Source organism: Scyliorhinus torazame, chromosome 21, assembly GCF_047496885.1.
Source record: "Scyliorhinus torazame isolate Kashiwa2021f chromosome 21, sScyTor2.1, whole genome shotgun sequence".
Classification (NCBI taxonomy): domain Eukaryota; kingdom Metazoa; phylum Chordata; class Chondrichthyes; order Carcharhiniformes; family Scyliorhinidae; genus Scyliorhinus; species Scyliorhinus torazame.
In genome coordinates this window covers 24,127,657-24,152,788 of record NC_092727.1, presented here as the reverse complement: position 1 = coordinate 24,152,788, position 25,132 = coordinate 24,127,657, and positions in this window count along the sequence as shown.

Below are 25,132 nucleotides of genomic sequence, written 5' to 3'. Positions count from 1 at the left end.
GCACGTATGTGACCTTTCATCAGAACTGGGATATGCAATAGGTTGGAAGTCAGTGAAAGTGAGAAAAAGAACAAAATGGAAGGTCTGTGATCAGGTGGGAGACAGGCGAGATTAAATGACAAAGCGGTGGTGGTGCAGCACCAGAAGGAGTGATAATGAGTCGAGTAAAGCAATAAAGGTTGTGTCTACGGGAGGTGTGAATGATCAAAAGCAGGCACCTGAAACCAAAAACAAGAGGGAAAGAAAGAGGAAAAACTGATACCGGAAAAGAAAAAGAAAACAGAATATGGTTCAAAATTGTTGAACTCACTGTTGATTTATGGAGTCATAGAGGTCTACCTGACAGAAAGGCCCCTTGGTCCATCGCACCTGGGCCAGTCAAAAGCAACCATCTAAGTATTCTAATTCCGTTTTCCAGCCTTGTGCTGGGGGGCTGCGTAGTTCGGAAGGTTGTAAAGTGCCTGATACTTATAGTTTTGGGATGAATTCAATCCAGTTATCTTTGTAACTAATGAAACTGATATGCCAGACCTCTGCAACAGTATTCTCTAAAAATCAAGTGAAAGGTTTTTTGAAAAATAGCTACAATTTGGCATGATGAGGTCTTGTTACAAGGTTCTGCAGCTGGCTCGAGGGCTGCATGTGAACAACCCTTGTCACAGACGGTAGAGATTTTGTACTTCAGGGCACAAAAAGAGCTGGCTGGTGAGATTTCACCTCAATACTAGATCGGATTGCCTCTCTGCTGTGGATTTTGGATAAGGCCATAATTAAGCTGCCTGAGGTGTTTGAGTTCAAAGCACACATCACTCACAATAAACTGAGGCTTCATAGGTGGTTCGCTAATCTACTGGATGGTACTGCGAATGATTTTATTTGATAAAGTTAACAGTGCTAATTAGCATAACTATTTTTAGCTGAAACATGCAGAGCAAGTTGACTCTTTAAGTGCTTGAGTGGGCACAGTTACAAAGGGCAATGTTTTCCCTGGTATCACAGCTTGAGGAGTCACTGGGATTGATTCTCCAGTCCCCCTGCCACTTGCTTCACGGAAGGGGGAGGCAGTGCGCCGTTCGCTGGCGGCACGATTCTCTGTTCCCGCCGCTGTCAATGGGAATTCCCATTGAAGCCATCCCATGCTGACAGAAAACCCATGGGTAGGGCAGCACGGTGGCGCAGTGGGTTAGCCCTGCTGCCTCACGGCGCCGAGGTCCCAGGTTCGATCCCAGCTCTGGGTCATTGTCCGTGTGGGGTTTGCACATTCTACCCGTGTTTGCGTGGGTTTCGCCCCCACAACCCAAAGATGTGCAGGGTAGGTGGATTGGCTACGCTAAATTGCCCCTTAATTGGAAAAAAAATGAATTGGGTCCTCTAAATTGTTTTTAAAAAGAAAACCCATGGGTGTGGATGCGCTGTCGGTGGAACCAGTGAATCCCACCAGTGAACGGCTGTAGAATTCCGGCCAGGGAGCCCACAGCCGAGGTCCGAAGTTTCAATTAAAAGCAAAATACTGCGGGTGCTGAAAATTTGCAATAAGAACAGAAAATGCTGGATAAACACAGCGGGCGGAATTCTCTGGTCCTGAGGCTAAGTGTTGACGCCGTCGTAAACGCTGTCGCGATTCTCGACGGCATAAACATGGCCTCAGGATCAGCGATTCTGACCGCTACAGGGGGCCAGCACAGCACTGGAGCGACCCACGCCGCTCCAGCTGCCGATCCCGTCGTCAGGTGAGTGCCGCGGGTCTGCGCATGCGCAGTGGAACCAACGCCAATGCGTGCACGTGCAATGGGACCGGCACCAATGCGCAAATGCGCAGTGGCTCACATCTCTGCGCCGGACCCGCCGCAACATGGCGTGGGGCTACAGGGGCCGGCGCGGACAAAAAGAGTCCCCCAGCCCGAGAGGCCGGCCCGCCGATTGGTAGGCCCCGGGCAAGAGCAAGTGTGAACGGCGCCAACAGGACTCGGCTTTTTTTTACATGGCCGCTCGGCCCATCCCGGACCGAGAATCGCCGGGGTGGGGGGGCCCGTAGAGTGGCCCGCAGCGCCAATGGAGAATGGGCGGACCGGCGTCGGGGCGGAGTGGTGCTATCCACGCCTGTCCTGGCGATTCTCCGGCCCGGCCCTGGGGGGAGAGAATCCCGCCCAGCATTGTCTGGCAAGATGTGTGGAGAGAGAAACAGAGATAACGTTTCAAGTCCACATGACTGTTCTTCAGATCTCTGTTTCTGATGTTTGAAACATAGTTTAAAATGAGATCGCTGATCTGTGTCCTTATATTGATGGACATATTGTACTTAGGCTTGCTGCTCTATATCTAGATAGGGAAAACCACCAAAGTGCTACTCTGGATACAGAATTGGCTGGCCGAAAGAAAACAGCGAGTGGTAGTGGATGGAAAGTATTCTGCCTGGAGGTCGGTTACCAGTGGTGTCCCGCAGGGATCTGTTCTGGGACCTCTGCTCTTTGTGGTTTTTATAAATGACTTGGATGAGGAAGTGGAAAGGGTGGGTTGGTAAGTTTTCCGATGACACAAAGCTTGTTGGAGTTATAGATAGTGTTGAGTGTTGCAGGTTACAATAAGACATTGATAGGTTGCAGAGCTGGGCTGAAAAATGACAGATGGAGTTCAACCTAGATAAATGTGAAGTGATTCATTTTGGAAGGTCAAATTTGAATGCTGAATACAGGGTTAAAGGCAGGATTCTTGGAAGTGTGGAGGAACAGAGGGATCTTGGGGTCCACGTACATAGATGTCTCAAAGTTGTCACCCAGGTTGATAGGGTTGTTAAGAAGGCGTATGGTGTGTTGGCTTTCTTTAACAGGGGAACTGAGTTTAAGACCCTAGTTAGACTACACTTGGAATATTGTATCCAGTTCTGGTTGCCTCATTATTGGAAGGATGTGAATGCTTTGGAGAGGGTACAGAGGAGATTTACCAAGATGCTGTCTGGACTGGAGGGCATGTCTAATGACGAAAGGTTGAGGGAGCTAGGGCTTTTTTCACTGGAGCGAAGAAGGAAGAGAGATGACTTGATAGAGGTGTACAAGGTGATGAGAGGCATGGATAGAGTGGAGAGCCAGAGACTTTTCCCCAGGGCAGAAATCGCTGTCACGAGGGGACATGATTTTAAGGTGATTGGAGAAAGGTATAGGGGAGATGTCAGAGGTTGGTTCTTTACACAGAGAGTGGTGGGTGCGTGGAATGCACTGCCAGCAAAGGTGGTGGAGTTTGAGTCATTAGGGACATTTAAGTGACTCTTGGACAGGCACATGGACAGCAGTAAATTGAAGGGGTGTAGGTTAGGTTGATCCTAGATTAGGATAAATGGTTGGCACAACATTGTGGGCCGAAGGGCCTGTACTGTGCTGCACTCTTCTATGTTCTATGTTCTTCACCCTATTTCTGCAACAAATAACAGAACAAATTGGTGATAATGCAGAGCTGAACCAAAGTCAGGGGAAAATTATGATTTTTAAAGATGTCTCTAAAAGGGGAGGGAGGTGTACCATTGAACCACAGAATTCCTACAGTGCAGAAGGAGGCCATTTGGCCCATCGAGTCTGCACCGATCCTCCAAAAGAGCACTCTACCCAGGCCCGCTCCCTCTGCCCTATCCCTGTAATCTCGTAACCCATCCAACCTACACATCTTTGGACTGTGGGAGGAACCTGGAGCACCCAGAGGAAACCCATGCAGATGCGAGGAGAACATGCAAACTCCACACTGACAGTCACACAAGGTCAGAATCGAACCCAGGTCCCCGGCGCTCTGAGGCAGCAGTACTAACCACGGTGCCACTATTGGAGTGTTCAGGACTGAAATGATTAATGTATTGTTCTGGAGAAATAGTACCAGCCACATGATGACGTGAGATTGGATTGGATTTGTTTTATTGTCACGTGCACCGAGATACAGTGAAAAGTGTTGTTCTGTGTACAGCCCAGACAGATCATTCTGTACATGAAAAAAAAAACATAGGACATACATAAATACGCAATGTAAATACATAGACACAGGCATCAGGTGAAGGATACCGAGTAGTACTCAGTAGAGAAAATGTGTGAAGAGATCAGATCAGTCCATAAGAGGGTCATTCAGGTAACAGCGGGGAAGAAACTGTTTTTGAATCTGTTAGTGCGTGTTCACAGACTTGTGTATCTCCTGCCCGGTGGAAGAAGTTGGAAGAATGAATCACCCAAGTGGGAGGGATCTTGGATTATGCTGCCCGCTTTCCCAAGGCAGCGGAATGTGTAGAGTCACATGACTAAGAGTCTAATCGGAGAATGCTCAAGGCTGAGTAATCGCTTTAGTCTTGTATATTTGTAGATAGTTATGTTCATACCATAAACCCGCTTGTACTCAGATATGTCTATGGACAGGATTCTCCATCCATTCATGGCAGCGGGATTCTCTGCTCCCACTGTAGTGAAAGGGAGATTTAGCTGAGCACCATATTCCTCCACCCTCGCTTGCAGCGGTAGCGGGGCAGACACGCAACGGAAAATCCCGGCTCATGTCTCCGTAACTGTTCCTTAGCCAGACGCAACCAACATACAACAGCGGGTAGAAAGGGGAAATGTTCAGAGAAGAAATTTCACTGGGTGGGACTTTTGTTGCTGATGATGTAGCCACCAATGAAAGATTAAAATAAAGTGAAAATCAGAGAAATTGGGGGCGGGAATCTCCACTGCCTGATGCGGATACCGTAATCGCCGAGAATCCTTTCTGACGCCCAAATCGGGGCGGCACTGTTTTTCGAGTATCCGCCCTCTCCAAAATTGCATCGTTGTATCGCGCGCCGCGCGTCATTGGAATAGCATTGGAACGTTTCCTGAAGGCCCTCCCCCGATGCTCTGCCGCTGATGGGCCGAGTTCCCAACCACGCGGTTGACATGTGGTCTGTGCTGTTGGGAACCTGGCGTTGGGGCTGCGGACTATGTCCAGTGGCACCACACCCGGCTGGGAGCCATGCCACTGGCCAAGGAGGCTTCCGCGAGGGCTGGGGGGACTGGTGGGGGTGGCCAGGGAATGGCCTGTGGGATCATATTTGGCATGTTGTGTCCGCGCATGCCGGCGCCATGTTGTACGTCGCAACCGCTGCACATCGCCGTGCGCATGAGCGGCCATTCGCCAGCCGCTTTTGGTGCAGGAGCCAGAAGTTTCACCTGGTGCCACTGCTAGCTCCTCGCTGGTCCCGGGGAATCGGTGAGGGTTCGGCGCCGATTTTGGCATCGGTAAATGCCCGTGAGTGGTTGGGAGGGGTGATAAGTCTAGAAGATTGTAAGGATATAAAAAGATATTGAATTTCAATATGTTAGTAGATTGGATGTCAGTGTAACTTAGCATGGCGGCAGGTGTTTGTCAAACTCCATTTGGTATGGAATAGGATTTGCATAACGAACTTTGGATGAGTTGTGCTTTATAGTGGGAATGACAGGAAGCCGACAAGAAGATGACAGTAGTCAAGTCATGAGCTTATAAATGACTGAATGAAAATTTCAGCAATCGAGGAAGATATCTTGAAGCTGGAAGTAGGTGGTTTTGATGATCAAGAGGATATGAGGATGGAAATGTTTCTCGCTTGGCAGAACCTACACTCTTGAGTCAGTGTGCTGCAGGATCAAGCCCTACTTCAGAATTTGAGCATGTAATCTAGACTGAAACATTTTCACATTCTTTTGGGTGAGGTATTAAATGGAGTCACTTGTCTCCTGCTGGGGTGAAGCTAAAGGATCCTATCACACTGATCTCAAAACAGCAGGGAAACTGCACGTTTCTTGGCCTACAATATCAACAAAACAAATTAATGGTCATTTATCTTGCTTTAATTTGCTACGTGTGGGGAGCTGGCTATGCACAAGTTAGTTGCTGGATTTACCCACAAAACAGCAGTTACTACACTTCAAAAGTAATTTGTTGGCTGTGAAGTATTTTGTGACGTCAGCGAAGAGGACAGGTGTTACATAAACAGGCTCTTTTTCTTTCTTTGACATGGATGTCGTGTAAGTTCAACTCCAAAAACGATCCCTGTAATCAGTGATGTCATGATATTCAAACACACACATCATGATGGACACACTAACAGGCAAATCAGAGTACACAACACCACAACCAATCACAGACAAGAACACCAACCACATAAAAAGCACGAGCACGACACCTGGAGGTCAGTAGGTCTGGGGAGAAGGGAACAGAAAGAGCTGTTGAAACACCACAAGCAGGGAGCCCCCCACGTGCAGAGTGCAAAGACCAAGTTGTAAATAGTGAGTTTAAATAAAGAAGCGTTGTACCATATGCAACTGTGTTGGCTCATCTGTGTGTCAGAACACCCAACACCACATGGTACAGGAGTGGATCGATACCTGCCTACTAACCTGCCATTCTGGACATGGACCACACCGGCAAACCGCAGCCGATGCAAGTCACGGGGAACCTAGGCACCAACTGGAAGCTCTACAGGCAGCGATTTGACCTGTACATCCGTGCCACCGAAAAACAGAATGCCTCGGATGATTCGAAGATTGCAATGCTCCTCTTCTACGCAGGCCCCCACCCAAACGATGTCTTTAATTCACTGGTGTTCGAAGAAGGCGAAAACCAGGCCAAATATGACACGGTCATCCTCAAACTGGACCAGCACTTTCAAACTGAAGTAAACGAAACTTTTGAAAGATACATCTTTCAGCAACGCCTGCAAGGTAAGGAGGAGCTTTTTCAACCCTTTTTGACGCACCTCCGGATTCTAGCGCAGTCCTGCGGTTACGGCACCACTACAGAGTCCATGATCAGGGACCAGATTGTTTTTGGCGTTGCCTCTAGTGGCCTACGCCAGCAGCTTCTTAAAATAAAGAGCCTCACCTTAGCGTCTGCTGTGGAAGCCTGTGTCCTCCATGAAAATGCTACCTGCCGTTTTGCCCGATTTCAGGCGTCCGAGTTGGCACGGAGGGGGTCCCCAGCCGTCGAATCGGCAAGCCAGGCCGCCCACGACGTTGAACGCATCCAGGCCGTCGATTTCTTCCCGCCCCACGGCCCGGACGACAGCGGCCGCTTCCCGCGCTTTTCGCGGTCTCCCGCGCAGGTGCGCGCCAAAAATAACGGCCACAACGAGGGACGCACTGCGCAGGCGCGCCCACCGCAAGATCGCACTGCGCATGCGCAGTGGCGCAACGAACGCCGTGACGTCATGACGTGCAGAAATTGTGGAGGTCTACACTTAAAAGGGCAATGTCCTGCAAAATACCGACAGTGCAACAGATGTGCCATGATAGGCCACTACGCAGCCCGCTGTCGTGCGGCTCAACCCATGGATCCGGCGCATCCTCGACAACCTCGCACACGAGTCAGGACCGTCCAGCCCACGCATCAAGACTTCCAATTAAGTGATGCAGATGACCAGGATGACTTCCGAGTTGCCGTCATTGATGTCAACAAGGTCAATGCCATCAATCCAGACGATGAGTGGTGTGCCACCCTGACGGTCAACCGATCGCGCGTCGCCTTCCGTCTGGACACCGGCGCATCCGCCAACCTGATTGCTTACTCTGCAGTCCAGGCCATGAAGGTCAAACCACCCATCACACCATCCCGGCTTAAGATGGTTGACTATAACGGGAACGTTATCCCGTCCATAGGATCTTGCCAGCTACAGGTGACTCACAAGAGGTACACGGCCACACTCCCCTTCGAAGTTGTGGGCTCATCAAAGGACTCGTTACTGGGCGCACAAGCGTGTAAGGTCCTTCACCTGGTACAGCGCATCATGTCTCTCTCTCCAGATGAGATATCCGACTTCCCGGATGCTGAGTTCCACGCGAATCTCCATTCCCTCCTCGCTCACAACCAGGAGGTTTTTGAAGGCATGGGGACATTGCCACACACGTACAAGATTCGACTCAGACCGGACGCCATCCCTGTCGTTCACGCACCTCGCAGGGTTCCTGCGCCTCTCAAAGACCGCCTCAAGGCACAACTGCAGATTCTTCAGGACCAAGGGGTCCTATCCAAGGTCACGGAGCCCACGCCATGGGTCAGCTCCATGGTCTGTGTAAAGAAGCCCTCTGGCGAGCTCCGTATATGTATAGATCCAAAAGATCTGAACAACAACATCATGCGGGAACACTATCCCATCCCGAAACGAGAAGACCTCACCAGCGAGATGGCGCGAGCCAACATATTCACTAAATTGGATGCGTCCAAAGGATTCTGGCAGATCAAACTGGACCCGGCCAGCCGAAGACTATGCACATTCAACACCCCTTTTGGCAGATTCTGCTACAACCGGATGCCATTCGGCATCATTTCGGCATCTGAAGTATTCCACCGCATTATGGAACAGATGATGGAAGGCATCGAAGGGGTACGTGTATATGTGGACGATATCATCATTTGGTCCACCACTCCGCAGGAACACATGCATCGTCTTCGACGTGTCTTCACCCGCATACGGCAAAATGGCCTGCGTCTCAACCGTGCGAAGTGTGCTTTCGGCCAGACGGAGCTGAAATTCCTCGGGGACCACATCTCAAGGTCCGGGGTCCGTCCCGATGCAGACAAGGTTAGCGCCATCACAGCCATGCCACGACCGGCTGACAAGAAGGCTGTCTTAAGATTCCTCGGCATGGTCAACTTCCTTGGGAAGTTCATTCCCAACCTGGCTTCTCATACAACAAACATGCGCCATCTCGTAAAAAAATCGACGGAATTCAACTGGCACCAGTCGCATCAGCGGGAATGGGAGGAGCTCAAGCACAAACTGGTCACGGCACCAGTGCTGGCCTTCTTTGACACGACTCGCCCTACAAAGATCTCAACAGACGCCAGCCAATCTGGTATTGGAGCGGTACTCCTCCAAAAAGACAGCACGTCATCATGGGCCCCGGTTGCGTATGCCTCACGAGCCATGACCCCTACCGAACAGCGCTACGCGCAAATCGAAAAAGAATGCCTGGGCTTGTTAACTGGACTGGACAAGTTCCACGACTATGTGTATGGCCTGCCACGATTCACGGTCGAAACTGACCACCGCCCCCTGGTCAACATCATTAACAAAGACCTGAACGACATGACTCCTCGCCTCCAGCGCATCTTACTCAAACTCAGGAGGTACGATTTTGAACTGATCTACACTCCGGGGAAGGAACTCATCGTGGCGGACACTCTTTCCCGAGCAGTGAGCACACCACCAGATGCAGAGGGGTTCGTGCGTCAAATTGAGGCACACGTGACTCTGACAGCAGCAAATATGCCCGCTGATGATCCTAGTCTGGCCCACATACGCGCAGAGACGGCGACTGACCCTCTGCTGCAGCGAGTGATGCGCCACATGACGGAAGGGTGGCTAAAAGGGCAGTGCCCCCAGTTTTATAATGTGCGAGATGATCTCACCAATATAGACGGGGTCCTTATGAAATCGCATAGGATCGTCATTCCACACAGCGTGTGCCAGATGATTCTTCGTCAACTACACGAAGGCCACTTGGGCGTCGAAAAATGCAGACGAAGGGCCCGGGAGGCGGTATATTGGCCGGGTATTAATGAAGACATAGCCAACATGGTGCTCAACTGCACAACCTGTCAGAGGTTTCAGCCAGCGCAACCTCCGGAAACACTTCTACCACACGAGATGGTGACGTCCCCCTGGGCGAAGGTGGGTGTTGACCTATTTCACGCGCTCGGCAGAGATTACATTGTTATTATAGACTACTTCTCAAACTACCCGGAAGTCATGCCTCTCCATGATCTGACGTCGTCCGCAGTCATTGGGGCCTGCAAGGAAACGTTTGCTCGCCATGGCATTCCAAGGACTGTCATGTCAGACAATGGACCTTGTTTTGCCAGCCGTGAATGGTCGTCCTTTGCCGCAGCATATGGTTTCACTCATGTGACATCCAGCCCTCTGCATCCACAATCGAACGGGAAGGCTGAAAAGGGTGTCCACATCGCAAAGCGGCTCCTGTGCAAGGCGGCTGATGCCGGATCGGACTTTAACCTTGCCTTGCTGGCCTATCGATCGGCCCCGTTATCCACGGGCCTCTCGCCAGCGCAGCTACTAATGGGTCGCTCCCTCAGGACGACGGTACCTTCCGTCCTGGCACCGACAACAGACCATGAGGCGGTTCTTCGGAACATGCAACTGCAGCGTGATCGCCAGAAAGGTCGGTACGACACACGAGCGACGGACCTGCCCCCCCTGTCCTCCGGAGACAAAGTACGCGTCCATCAACCGTATGGTGGCTGGTCAGCACCGGCCGAAGTCCTCCGACAAGTGGCTCCCCGCTCGTTCCTGGTTCGCATGCCGGATGGTTCCGTGCGTCGCCGCAATCGGCGCGCCCTTCGCCGACTTCCACGCTCACAGCCACACAACACGCCAGATCCTCAACAGGCTTCCGAGGATGACTTTGTGGAGCTGCCGCACATCACGCCCTTTCCATCGCCACCCATGGCCATGCCTGCACAGCAGCCGGTGGTTCTTGATCCACCCTTAAGGCGGTCAACCCGAATTCGTCGCAAACCCATTAGAATGGACTTATAATACAGTTCATATGTTTAATAAGTTGGACAATTTTACATGATAACCTGTTGTTGTTTATCGTTCCAGATGTCGTCTGACTGGACAACTGTTCAAATTTTTTTTCTTCTCTCGTTCGCATTTCTGTTATGTTCTGGTACAACTGGATTCATGTGACGCACTCGACATCGCCCCATGTACATAGTTCCGTCATAGACACATGCTGCACACGACACACACACACTCTTAGATGCACTCACGTCACGATCATATTTATTACCACGTAGGCACATATCTTTGTAAAAAGGGGGGATGTCATGATATTCAAACACACACATCATGATGGACACACTAACAGGCAAATCAGAGTACACAACACCACAACCAATCACAGACAAGAACACCAACCACATAAAAAGCACGAGCACGACACCTGGAGGTCAGTAGGTCTGGGGAGAAGGGAACAGAAAGAGCTGTTGAAACACCACAAGCAGGGAGCCCCCCACGTGCAGAGTGCAAAGACCAAGTTGTAAATAGTGAGTTTAAATAAAGAAGCGTTGTACCATATGCAACTGTGTTGGCTCATCTGTGTGTCAGAACACCCAACACCACAAGTGACATACCTTATTTTTCTGAGAATAAGTTTCCAGCCAGGTTAACTCTCCATCAGGGATGCCATTAAAGTAGAATCAATGGACAAGGCTACGGAAGTATTTAGGTTTAGCTCTACTTTATGCCATCTGTAAAGGGAATTGTTTCAAGGTTCACCTAATTGATACTCAGTGAAAGATTGGCTGAAACTCCACTTATACCAAATAATTGAGGTTTCCACCAAGCTTCTGCTGAATTTAGACGACTAGATCATATATTTTACAGTGCCGAAGGAGGTCATTCGGCCCATCGAGTCTGCACCGGCTCTTTGAAAGTGCACCCTACCCAGGCCCACACCTCCACCCTATCCCCATAACCGAGTAACCCCACCCAACACTAAGGGCAATTTTGGACACTAAGGGCAATTTAGCACGGTTAATCCACCTAACCTGCACATCTTTGGACTGTGGGAGGAAACCGGAGCACCCGGAGGAAACCCACGCACACACGGGGAGAACGTGCAGACTCCGCACAGGCAGTGACCCAATCCAGGAATCGAACCTGTGACCCTGGAGCTGTGAAGCAATTGTGCTAACCACTATGCCCCCTAATTGGGACTAATTGGGAGAACCCGGAGGAAATTCCTATCTTTGGTATTGGTGAGATTTTAAGCCAAATAATCTGCATCTGTGACGGATTTAGGTTATTCCGGACCTGATAATACTTTATTAATAACCGATGCTGTAGGTTAACCCACCAAAAGAGGGAAATCTATTTCTCTGCTGAGACTCAGAATAGATCGCACGAAGGGAGAATGCTTTTCCGGGTCTCAGACAATTAAACAGGATCTCAGTTACTTTTTATGGGAAAAGTTCAGATATGTTATTCATAACTAAATCGTTACCTCTATCGTCGTGGATCCTAGTCATTTAAGACTTCCTAAATGAGTGTCTAGGATTTTAAACTTTGAGAGTAAGTCTACACAGTATAATTTTAACCAAAGTATTTTTATTGTAAAATACTCCTAATAGATACATACAGAATTGCAGAGTTAAAAATATAAGTTGACTAACAGTCTTTTAGTTATCTGTTAATAATATAAAACCGTTAACAGTCCTATGTTATCTGCTAACACACTAACTTCTCTTAAGAGAATGAGATATCTGAAACATGGAAAATCCTAAAGTATCTCCCATCAATTTCTAATACATTTCTAAGAAGCTTAACAGAAACATACTTACAAAACCATGATGGTCTTTGTTTGACGAGGCAAGCTTGAAGAACAGAGCTTTGACCCACACTCCCGCAGGGGAGTGAGAAGGTACCTCTCTGCCAAAATGCCCCTCTTTTTATATATAAAATCTTCTAATCGATCACGGATTGCTTCTGTTATCTTATCACTTATTGTTGGTTAATTGCCTATAGCCAAATGGCTAATTTGATGTATTATCATCAATATATGTTTTAAGGATCTTAGTGTCTGCGTGAATGTCAGGTGTCTTAAGATATATTGGCAAAGAGGGACTCATATAGAGATCTGTCTCTTTTCAGTGTTGCCATATTTCTTAGGTATATTGAGTGTCAAACAGACACTTCTTTGAGGGTGTTATTCTAAATGTCAAGCGTTATATAGTTAAGGAAGGATTTGTGTATTATTTATCTGAAGAATTTCCTATCCTCATGGTTTGAATAATTATAGGTGCAGCGGAGTGATCTAAAGAATTTACGGTGTGTCAAAGCAAGGTTTTCCTTATCCTGTATTTGTTTGGAATGTATTAATGATCCTTGATGTCAGCTAGGAGTTTCTCCCAGCAAATGGTTATTTCTGCATGACCTTTAGCTGAAATGGTGTTATTCCATTTTGAATTAAAATACTGGTTGTATTAATTTCTGTTGCCTTATTTTAAACCGAATTCTGCGGCGAACATCTTGCTGGAGACCGGTGTTGCCTTTTTTACCTACTGTAAATATGGCAGTCAGTGAGGTTGCCCTCCATCCTTTAGATATCTATACTATATTGCTCAGAGTCGCCAGGTATCGAATTATACCACCACAAGGTTCAACCAGCTATCGATCAAAGAGCCAAACACCAGTTAGTTAGTTCAAGGTCAAGAGTACTTTATTTACACACAATTAATCATGCAACATAAACACTACTAGTTAAACGACATCTATCGGCTATGACAACCTGTACTTAACTTCAGGCACCCGGCTAAGGTCAGAGGAACAATGGCCGTTGTTCGATTCTGGATCTATCCGGTCTGTAGAAGTAACTGCTGCTCAGCTAGGCTCATCCGTCTGGTAGCGAGCATTGAACTTGAACTTGCTTCTGGTGATGCTGCACTTGGAAGTGGACGTTTCCGGAACGCCAGGTCCAAGAGAGGCCGAACACATGGTGGACTCTCTTTTTATTCTTGGGGGTTTTCGTGCTCTTTTTGGCGGTCCTTCAGTTTGGAACCCACTAATTGGGTAATTCCTGATCACTGCGTTCGATTCGAACCAATAAAAGAGCGGGTGCCTTGATGGCTGGGCGTGTCGCAAGTGGTCATTGACCCTGTTGTTTATGCTTCCCTAGTACAGGGAGTGGCGCCAAAATGTCTGGGACTGTATCGGTCGCTCAAGTATCAGTCCTTTGTCTGGCGGAGATGGGCCATCAAATGCTAATCGGTTGAGGGTTTCGATACCGTCTGGAGTCCTCACTCGCAAATATACATTCAGGCTCTGAGCCTGCCTGAATCTCACATTGTCCATTTTCCCGCTATGCTTTGTGACCTTCCCTGTTCCTGGTTGCAAGTGGCCATCCCAGGTGGCTACATTCCATTCTCTTGATCCTCAACGCGAATCCTGTTCTCTGACATGCCGGGTACCCTCAATCAAGGACAGGTTCTACCCTACTCTGTCCTATGGGTCAAAATATTTACCTAAGTTTTCCCTAATACAACACATATCTCTAAAAATTCTAAGGGGGCACTTAACATTCAAACATACACTTCAGTCTCTTTACACAAAAAGGGGAACCTCTAACTGTCTCTAACTATACTATACTCATGCTGCTATCTAATAACCAAAGAACTTATCTTACAATACAAAATACACAATAGCAGCATCACATTCCTACTTATCACTAATGTCCATGTACCAAGAAAGTAACTTTATTAAAAAAACTACAACCGTGGAATTTATTAGGGAGGAAGGGTTCAGAAAGAGTGTGGGGTTTGTTGGAATCCGAGGAAAGGGGCTCTGAACGTGTATACTGGAGGGTGGGAGGCTCTCCTCCATTTCCAAAGTCTGATCATCTGGATGACTCTGCAAAGTATAGCTATAACCAGTAGGGCCTCTACTTTGTATGGCAGAGAGTACCATTTTATGATATTCTCACACCATGTGGGGGTATCAGTGGCTGTGCCTATGTGTGGTGTGGTGTCCGGGCTAGGGGTATCGTGTTGGGTGGTCGTGTTCAGGGCCAGTGTGGCGAGGGGTGTAGGGTCCGCTAACGTGTGCAACTGTATTGATTCAGCGATGATCATGACGCAGATCATCAGGTTCATCTTCACCTTGGCTCTGTCTTCTGGTATATTCGTATCTTCCTCAGCGATCTGCCCGTACTTGGAGAAAACATCTTCCCAGGCCTGCTCGTCTGTGTCGAAGTTGAGGCTGCTGACGAACAACTTTGCTTCTTCAGCCATGGTGTTGAGATATATCTGCCTCGGTCCATTAGATTCGGAGCTGCTCCTTAACGGTCCACACCGGCTGCTTTCCTGGGCACGCTGTCTTTTTCTGTAGGGACTGTTCCCAAGCTTTAGATAATCATTTCAGTACCCACACTTCATTGTGTGCTGGGTCTGAGGGGTCGTAGTTCGCACATGCCTTTTGTCCTGCCTCCGTGGCATGGGAGACTAGAATACGGGTCCATTATGCCGTATTGTCTACCGATAAATGGGCACGAGCTAACTCACCGAATACAGCGGTAAAGCGGATCCAGAGGCATCCAGCAAATGCTGTTGGATGCTCTCCCACTTTCTGTCTGCACCGGTTGAGTCCTTCTACCGGATCTCCTCTATTGTAGCCAATGGCGTCTAAAATGGTTGTTTTCATATCTTGGAGGCTACCTCCTCCTACATTTTGTGGGTCGGGAAGGGCTGAACTAACAGACAGGTCGAGGCACATAAATTTACTTCTTCCTGCTCATCCAGACCGTGCATGAGGGCTGTTGCCTAACACGTTCGAAAAGGTGGTGCAGGTCTGATGTAGGGTGGAAAGTCTCAATTTTATCGCGGGCATCTCTTAAATGGGTGATGGCTAATGGGGTGGTGTACACAAATCGGGTTGGTCTTCCGTTGTGACTCTACGCTGCATGGTGATGGGGTTCATTGGGTTGGGTCCTGCCTGTGCAGTCAGTGATGTGGGTGCTTTTCTTTTCGGGGCCTGGGGGTCTCTATGCTGATTTTCTGTCTCGTTCACGTACCATTGGGCCATTTCGCTACATTCCTGCCAATTGGGGCCATCTTCCTGATCTAACTGTGGGCCAAAGGTATCTCTGAACCCGTTGTGAACGGATAGCAGTGATTGCAATCTCGCAATTTGCTGCCTGCACTTGGCATGATCCACAGCACAGAACTGTGGAGTGCTCAGAGGGCTGCCTTCAAATCCCCACATTGTTTCCTCAGCTGTTCTACTTGGTTCGCTGTTTCCTCTCTTACCAGCACCGCATGTGGCGTGTCCTGGTAGGCCTTATCGTATTGAATCTGAAAGCTGCTGAGGTGGGCGAGACAAGATTGGTGTTCCATCTTGACATCATCCAACTCCTTGTCCTTCGCCGCTAGCTGCTCTCGGAGTTGCTCATTTAATCTCTCACACTCGCTAATGTTTCCCTCTCTACTTCTTTCCTTCTCCTCAAGCTGTCTACGGAGCGTCTTCACGACCTCCTCTGTGCCTCGCAATTGTGCCAAACAGGACATGGTTGCCATCGGCTTACGAACCTTACTCAAACTTTACTTGTGGATCTCAGTCAGGCTGTCCCACCAAGTCTGTCCAATGCTGCCAGGACCTGTTTCCTCATTTGCGCAAAATTCCGACCATAGGGGCCATCCTTTCCCCTTTTGGTATCTCCTAATGCCTTCCTCCCATATGGGACACTGTTGCATAAGGCGTTCCATTGCCTTCATGGCCATCCCTATGATTATCTCTGTTTCTACCGGGAATTTGGAACAAGGGGGAGTAAAGCGGTGGTGCAAACACGGGTACGGCTCGAGCTATTTTCCCTTTTAACTCCCGAAAGTTTCACACAACAAAATCTATCGAGGTTACCTTATATCCCTTTGTTAGTACGCATGCAAATTACACGCTTCCGAATTGGGAGGTTTGATCGATACTGGTTTCACTTGTGGTTTCCTTTACTTTGCCAATTTGGATTTCTAATTCAAACGCTTTTGTGGGTTCTCTCGGAGTGACACAGTCACCTCTGGGTTGAGTCCCGTCAGATGTCATCAATAACTGTTGCCTTTATTACCTACTGTAACTATGGTAATCAGTGCGGTTGCCCTCCTTCCTTTAGATATCTATACTATATTGCTCAGAGTCGCCAGGTATCGAATGATACCACCACAAGGTTCAACTGGCTATCGATCAAAGAGCCAAACACCAGTTAGTTAATTCAAGGTCAAGAGTACTTTATTTACACACAATTAGTCATGTAACATAAACACTACTAGTTAAACTACACCTATCGGCTCTGACAACCTGTACTTAACTTCAGGCACCCGGCTTAGGTCAGAGGAACAGTGGCTGTTGTTCGAATCTGGATCTATCGGGTCTGTAGAAGTAACTGCTGCTCAACTAGGCTCATCCGTCTGGTAGCGGGCGTTTAACTTGAACTTGCTTCTGGTGATGCTGCACTTGGAAGTGGACATTGCCGGAGCGCCATGTCCAAGAGAGGCCGAACACATGGTGGACTCTCTTTTTATTCTTGGGGGTTTTCGTGCTCTTTTGGGCAGTCCTTCAGTTTGGAACCCACTAATTGGGTGATTCCTGATCTCTATGTTCGATTCAAGCCAATAAAGGGGCGGGTGCCTTGATGGCTGGGCGTGTCGCAAGCGGTCATTGACCCTGTTGTTTACGCTTCCCTAGTATAGGGCGTGGCGCCAAAATGTCTGGGACTGTATCGGTCGCTCAAGTATCAGTCCTTTGTCTGGCGGAGATGGGCCATCAAATGCTAATCGTTCGGGGTTTCGATACCGTCTGGATTCCTCACTCGCAAATATACATTCAGGCTCTGAGCCTGCCTGAATCTCGCATTGTCCATTTTTCCCGCTATGCTTTGCGACCTTCCCTGTTCCTGGTTGCAAGTGGCCATCCCAGATGGCTATACCGGATATGCAATCTTTCCTTGAACTCAGTCCAAAGACTGCCAGTCCCATTCGTCGCCATAGAAATCTTAGCCAAAGTATGATAAATGCAATTCATAGATTCAGATTAATGTTTTCCACGATGTGAAGGTATGTTCTTTTTCAACAAACTAAAGTAGTCCGAATCTGGACAATTTTTGAATTATAGAACATTGCCAATGGAGAGACAGCAGCTCGGGCGGGATTCTCCACACCCGCGCCGAAGTGGCCGCACCATCGTGAATGCCGTCGAGGTTTACGCCGGCGGGAAACGGCCCCGGTCCCGACCGATTCAGGCCCTGAAAATGGGCCAGGATCGGGGCCACGTCATCTACACGCGCCAGGCCTTGTCGCCCGCGTAAAGGCGGCGCCGCATAGATGACGCGGCCGGCGCCGCATAACGGGCGTCATCCGCGCATGCGCGTGTTGGCCGGCGCCAACCCGCGCATGCGTGGTTGCCGTCCTCTCTAAGTCCGCCCCGCAAGAAGATGGCGGACGGATCTTGCGGGGCCGCGGAAGGAAGGAGGTCCCCCTTCAGAGAGGACGGCCCGGCGATTGGTGGGCACCGATCGCGGGCCACCCCACATCTGAGGTACCCCGGTGCAGGATCCCCCCCCCCCCCCCCCCGCAGGCCTCCCCCCAGCGTTCACGCACCACTCACGACTGCAGCGGCCAGGTGTGGACGGCGCCGGGAGGAACCCGCCGTTTTGGCCTGGCCGCTCGGCCCATCCGGGCCTCAGAATAGCGGGGGTGCCGGAGAATCGCCATTTTCGGTGTCTAAAGCGATTCTCCGGTCTGCGGCCCGCGAAACTCAACCGGGCCGTTCCCGCCGCTTGGGAGAATCGCGGGCGGGCTCCGGGGTCCTGGGGGGGGGGGGGGGGCGCGGGGCGATCTGGCCCCGGGGGGTTCCCCCACAGTGGGCCCGCGATCGGGGCCCAACGATCCGCGGGCGGGCCTGTGCCGTGGGGGCACTCTTTTCCCTCCGCCTTGGCCACAGCCTCCGCGATGGCTGGCGCGTAAGAGACACACCCCCTGCGCATGCGCGGGGATGACGTCAGCTGCCGCTCCCGCGCATGTGCGGACTTCTGCTTCCCGGCGAAGTCCTTTCGGCCCCGGCTGGCGTGGCGCCAAAGGCCTTTCCCGCCGGACGGCGGCGCGCAAACCACTCCGGCGCGGGGCTAGCCCCTCAAGGTGAGGGCTTGGCCCCTAGACCTTTGAGGCGGCCCTACGCCGGAGTGATTCACTCCACTCCATCCCGCCGGGACACCCCGCCCCGCCGGGTAGAGGAGAATCCCGGCCCCTATCTATCTCTGTCTTAAAGACACTCAGTGACTTCGCCTCCACAGCCTTTTGTGGCAATGAGTTCCACAGGTTCACCACCCTCTGGCTGAAGAAATTCCTCCTCCCCAGTCTTAAAGGATCGACCCTTCAATCTGAGGCTGTTCCCTTGGGATCTAGTCTCTCCTACTAGTGGAAACATCGGGTGGGATTCTCCAGTCCGTGAGCTCTGTTTTCATGGGTGGCGCACCATCACCGGCAGCGGGATTTTCCATTCCCACCAACTGCCAATGGGATTTTCCATTGTGGCCACCTCACGTCACCAGGCAACACGAGGGTGCGCTGCCGGCACAACGAGAATTCCGCTGGTGGAGAATCCAGCCCATCCTCTCCAAGTCCACTCGATCTAGCCTCTCAGTATTCTGTTGGTTTCAATGAGAGTCCCCCTCATCCTTCTAAATGCCATTGAGTACACAACCAGAGTCCTCAACTGCATCTCATATGACAAGCCCTTCATTACGGGATCATTCTTGTAAACCTCCTCTGGATCCACTCCAAGGCCAGCACATCATTCCTTAGATATGGGGCCCACAACTGCTCACAATATTCCAAATGGGTTCAGACCAGAGCCTTATACAGCCTTAGCAGGACATCCCTGCTCTTGTATTCTAACCCTCTCGGCATGAATGCATTTGCCTTTGTAACTGCCAACTGAACATGAATGTTAACCTGAAGAGAATCCTGAACAAAGACTCCTAAGTCTCTTTGGGCTTCAGATTTCCGAAACTTTTCCCCATTTAGAAAATCGTCTATGCCTCTATTCTTCCTACCAAATTGCATAACCTCTCAGTTTTCCACATTGTATTCCATCTGCCATTTCTTTGCCTACTCTCCTAACCTGTCCACGTCCATCTGCAGCCTTCCCACTACCTCAACACTACCTACCCCTTTAGATATCTTCGTATCAATCTCAAACTTAACAACAATGCCCTCAGTTCCTTCTTCCAGATTGTTAATGTACATAGTGAATAGTTGTGGTCCCAACACTGATCCCTGCGGAACACCACTTGTCAGCAGCTGCCACCCTGAAAAGAAAACCTTTATCTCCACTCTCTGCCTTCTACCAGTCAACTAATCCTCTATCCATGCCTGTACCTTGCCACTAACACCCTGGGGGCTCTTATCTTATTTAGAAGCCTCCTATATGGCACCTTGTCAAAGGTTTTCTGGAAAGCCAACAGATCATCTCTACTGACTCTCCCTTGTCTAACTACCCCGTTACCTCCTGAAAGAATTTTCACAGATTTGTCAGGCATGGCAAATCACTTACTCACTTTTACCCTCCACCCTATTACAGAACTTCCCCTTGTGATGAATGTAAGAAATTGTCATATTTTATATTTTTTGCAGTCGTATTATTAAAACCTGGGTTAAGATGCATACGGACAGTAGAATTGCTAGAGCTGTGATTAAGGTGTCATAAAAGTGAGCTGTTCATTGACTTTGTAGTTGAAGTCTTCTGCGAATAGATCTTGAGAACCATTTGCGTCCAAAAAGGTTTAGTGGGGTTACTGGCTTACAGGGATAGGGAGGAGGTGTGGGCTTAAGTAGGGTGCTCTTTCCAAGGGCTGGTGCAGACACGATGGGCTGAATCTGTCCTGTAAATTCTAAGATTTACTTGTTTACAGATAGCTAGCTAATGGAATCTTGTTAAGGTTTGAAAGACCCTGGGGTGTAGATAATTTATGAGGGGTATTGTGTTTGGTCGTGGCTAAACAAGTCAAAGGACCTCTTGTAAGGAGACACAAAAGAATGCCTTAGGATTTTGGAACAATGGTGTAGTTGATGGGAGAAGCCGGGCCTATCTAAAGAGTCAGTAGGTCTTGGAGCTCTCATCTAAACAGATGTTTCGGTTTGGTCCAGAAATGTTCTCTCTCCAAAGATTCTTCACAGAGAAAAGCCGGTAGAAACCTGTTTGTTATTCTTTTTACTTTTGTTTTTATAAATTTAAGAGTGCCCAATTCAGTTTTTCTTTCCAAATTAAGGGTCAATTTAGCGTGGCCAATCCACCTAACCAGGCACATCTTTTGGGTTGTGGGGGTGAAACCCACGCAAACACGGGGAGAATGTGCAAACTCCACACAGACAGTGACCCAGAGCCGGGATCGAACCTAGGACCTCGGCGCCATGAGGCAGCAGGGCAAACCCACTGCACCACTGTGTTGCTCCTTGTTTGTTCTTGAGCATTTGAAATATATTGGTTTTCTTAATTGGAATATAATGGCAGGTTTAGGAAGTGAGTTAAGGTTTTTTTCCCCATCTTTTACTTAAGAACTGTTGTAACTGTTAACCGTAAAGCCATTTTTTTGTTGCTAATGTGGTTAATTCTGTGTTTAAATTGAACTTTGTTTCAACATAAAAGATACCAGTGGGTCAGTGTTACCACTCCTGGGATTCAGTAACATTTCCTCAGTTTTACAAATTGCAAATAGTTGGGTTCTCGTCCAAAATCCTAACACCCTTTGTTTTCTTCTTCCCTTCCCCTCTAACTTTATATTTGCTTAAATCGTATTAAATATCTGACTGCTTTCATTTCTCATGAAAGGCCATTCACCTGAAATGTTATCCAATTTCTATGGATGATGCCTATGGATGAATACTTGCAGCATTTCCTGTTTTTATTTCAGGCTTTGTTCTTGTATATAGACCACTTCATCTCCTAAATTAGGTTTAGAATATAGCTAATTTTCAGGATGAGCACTAAACTCAAGATTTCCATTGGTAGATTATTTATGCAGTTTCTTCCTCATGTGTAATGAACACTATAGATATCGATGGACCATTTTGCTACCTGCTATATATTCTCACATTTGCAATATACTGTTAGCAGCAGCACAACAATAAGTCAAAGAATGTTCGACATTACATTCTGAGTTTTGCAAGCATGGGTTGGTTGAGTAAGGTCACACTCTGAACCGCCGAAAGGACATGCTGTTTGATACGATCCATTAATCGGTGGGATGTACAGCCTACATACCTGACATTTCACCGCCACTGAAATCCATATACCATATTACTCATTTGTGTTGTGTTTTTAGCTTGACCACAACATCCTGACAGTTAAAAATACCACGCTTGTTACCTGTTGCAGAAATGTTTGAGATACTTTACCCTTCCAGGCTAATTAGTGATGGACTTGACATTTGTCTCATCTGAAAGTGGTGGGGCTGGATTCTCCGGTCGCTGAAATTGTGTTCGGCGACGGGTTGGAGAATCCAAATTCCCGACAGAATCGGGGACAGCGCCTCTTCCGTGATGCTCCAGCCCCTCCAAAGCAGTACGCCGCGCCACGTGTCCATGGCCTCAGGCCATTGCCTGAGGCCTGCCCCCCGATGCTCCGCTACCCGACCGGCCGAGTTCCCGATGGCATGGGACACGTGTGGTCTCACTCGTCGGGAGCTTAGCGTGGAGGCTGCGGACTCAGTTCAGGGGCGTGATCGAATGGTGCTTCGACATTCTGGAGATGCGGTTCAGGTACCTGGACCACTCTGGAGGGGCCCTCCAGTATAGCGCAAGGAGAGTATCCCACATAGTGGTGGCCTGCTGTGTCCTCCACAACACTGCGCAGCAGAGGGGGCGGCATGCTGGAAGAAGTAGATGAACACCAGGCTTTGTCCGATGAGGAGGATGCGAGGGAGGGTGAAGATGGGCAGGACATGGGCCCGGGCAGGCACAGGACGTTGCATGTGTGCGTCTGGGCTGGTGTGCACAGGATGACCTGTCTCCAGGTTCATCGACTAGGGTGCCTAGGCCAGCTGCACGGGCACCCCATCCCACCGCGCACCCACCCCTTTGTGGCCAAACAGCCCCTCCCTTGACCATCCTCCCTGTGCCATCTCCCCCCCACTTTGCGCCACTGCACAAATATGCCAACTTGGCACCTTGGCAGTGCCAACCTGGCATCTGGGCAGTGCCACCCGGGCAATTCCACCCTAGCACTGCCAGCCTGGCACTGCCAAGATGCCCATGTGCCAAGTCGGGGTGCCGTGTGCGGATGTTGTGGGGAGACGGGTCCCTCCCAAAGTGTGTTGGGGCTTGGGAGGGGGGTGGTGCCGGGGATCATGTCAGGGCTCCAGAGATCAGGATGCCATTTAAAAATAGCATCCCGATCTCACGCTACACAGAAGAGTTCCAGCGAGCAGAGCTCCTCAGAGCACAAAACGGGGCTATGTGCGGCCTTGGCCACGCGTTCCTCGCTGAGGCCCCCTATCTAACACGAGTGCCGCTTTATATCGTTGTGTTTCTCGGCGCTGCGAGTGCCTGGTAACACACAGCTAAATGCACTCAATGGGATTTTGTTCCCATTTAGTTAATTGTGGGCTAAACCGGTGAGAAACTCCCCAGGGCCAATAAAAATGACTAAGAGTCGTTAGATAGCAGAGGGGAACTCGCCGACAGAGCCAATGGGAAACTCTCAGCAAAACCCGCCACAAATGACACTTAAAACCTTTTCTTTTAAATCATGACATACAGGTGACAACTTTGTGACCTGCTGTAAATTCAACCTATTTGAAGGAACCCTGCAAAAACCTTGATATGTGACTCTGGCTGTTTGAATCCACCTAGACGATCATTCAGCAGTGAAAATGCCTTCTTCACATGGGCCTCAGCATTCACTCCTTTCCTACGATGAGCCAACACGCACCTCCAAACTGTTCATTTCTTTACAATTGGTAAAAGTGCACTGTCCTCTCTAACTGTATTTCTTCTTGAGTGTGTTTGAGTGAGCGCAATAGCATTAGACTTTCAGGGTGAGAGCATAAATCAATAATTATTTTTATTCAAACCAGCAAAAGTTTGCGATGGGTTATTCCAATTGGTCCAGTCCTCTGGTGCTGAGAAACACACACATCTTCCTTTTCAAAAATCACACTGATGATGGAAATTAAGGGAAAAGAATTGGGGTTTCAGTTCAATCTAATCCCTATCCTCAACAGGCACCCATCGTCATGTATTGAGCAGCTTAAAGAACAATGCTTAAATGGATCATGGCTAATGGCTTCAATGCTATATTTTACTGCATTCAGAAGAAGCAAGTATATTTCTCTTGACCGCGGAGACAGTGCAGTTTCATCCTATCCCCACTTTTCTTACCTCCTTCCTTCTGTACCATACTCCCCCCCCCCCCCACCCCCCCGCCGCCCCACCGCCGCCCCACTACACTATGCATGGCAGTATTGTGGTTAGCACTGTTGCTTCACAGCACTCGGGACCTGGGTTCGATTCCTGGCTTGCATCAATGTCTGTGTGGAGTCTGCTTTCCTCGTGTCTGCGTGGGTTTCCTCTGGGTGCACTGGTTTCCTCCCACAAGTCCAGAAAGATGTGCTTGTTAGGTGAATTGGACATTCTGAACTCTCCCTCAGTATACCCGAACAGGTGCCGTAGTGTGGCGACTGTCATGATATCCATATTATCATTTCATATCAAACATATCAAACAAATCCAATCCAATCATGGTGCAATCACACACACACACTGATGGACAGGTAGACGGACCAATCAACACACACATAACATCACAGCCAAACACCAGTTGGAGCACACGCACAAGAAAAACAGGGAACACCACAGTTCCCGCTCATTCTACCAGGAGATAGCTCAGAGCACAGAGCTCGCAGCGTGCCACTCAGACATACACCATGTGCTGAGTGCCTCTCTAAGATAGTGCTAGGGCTGGGTCCACAGGTTACAATTGTTATTGTACCACAGCCAGAAGTTAACAATTGTTATTGAATAATAAAACAGAGTTGTACCATCTACAACCGTGTTGGTTCGTTTTGTGTATCGGAACACCCAACACGACATGATGCCAGGTTTGGAAACTCGCCAGCGACTGTGAGACGTACCTGCACCTCTTCAGAGATCCGCCATCCTGCGCCATGGACACCATCAGCCCGCCGCAGCCACTCCAAATCGCTGGAAATCTCGGCGTCAACTGGAAGTTGTTTAAGCAGCGCTTCCAGCTCTTCTTAGAAGCCACAGGCAGGGAGAATGCATCAGACACCAGGAAGATCGCCCTCCTCCTCCACCTCGTTCAGCGGGTACACACTCTGTCTCCAGAAGGCACGTCCGATTTCCCGGATGCAGACTTTAGGGCGCAGCTCCACTCGCCCCTCGCCCACAACAAGGAGGTTTTCGAGGGCATGGGCACATTGCCCTGCACTTACAGAATACGGCTCAAACCGGACGTCACCCCGGTCATTCACGCACCTCGTTGAGTCCCAGCACCACTCAAGGACCGCCTCAAGCAGCAGCTGCAGGATCTGCAGGACCAAGGAGTGCTTTCCTGGGTCACGGAGCCAACGCC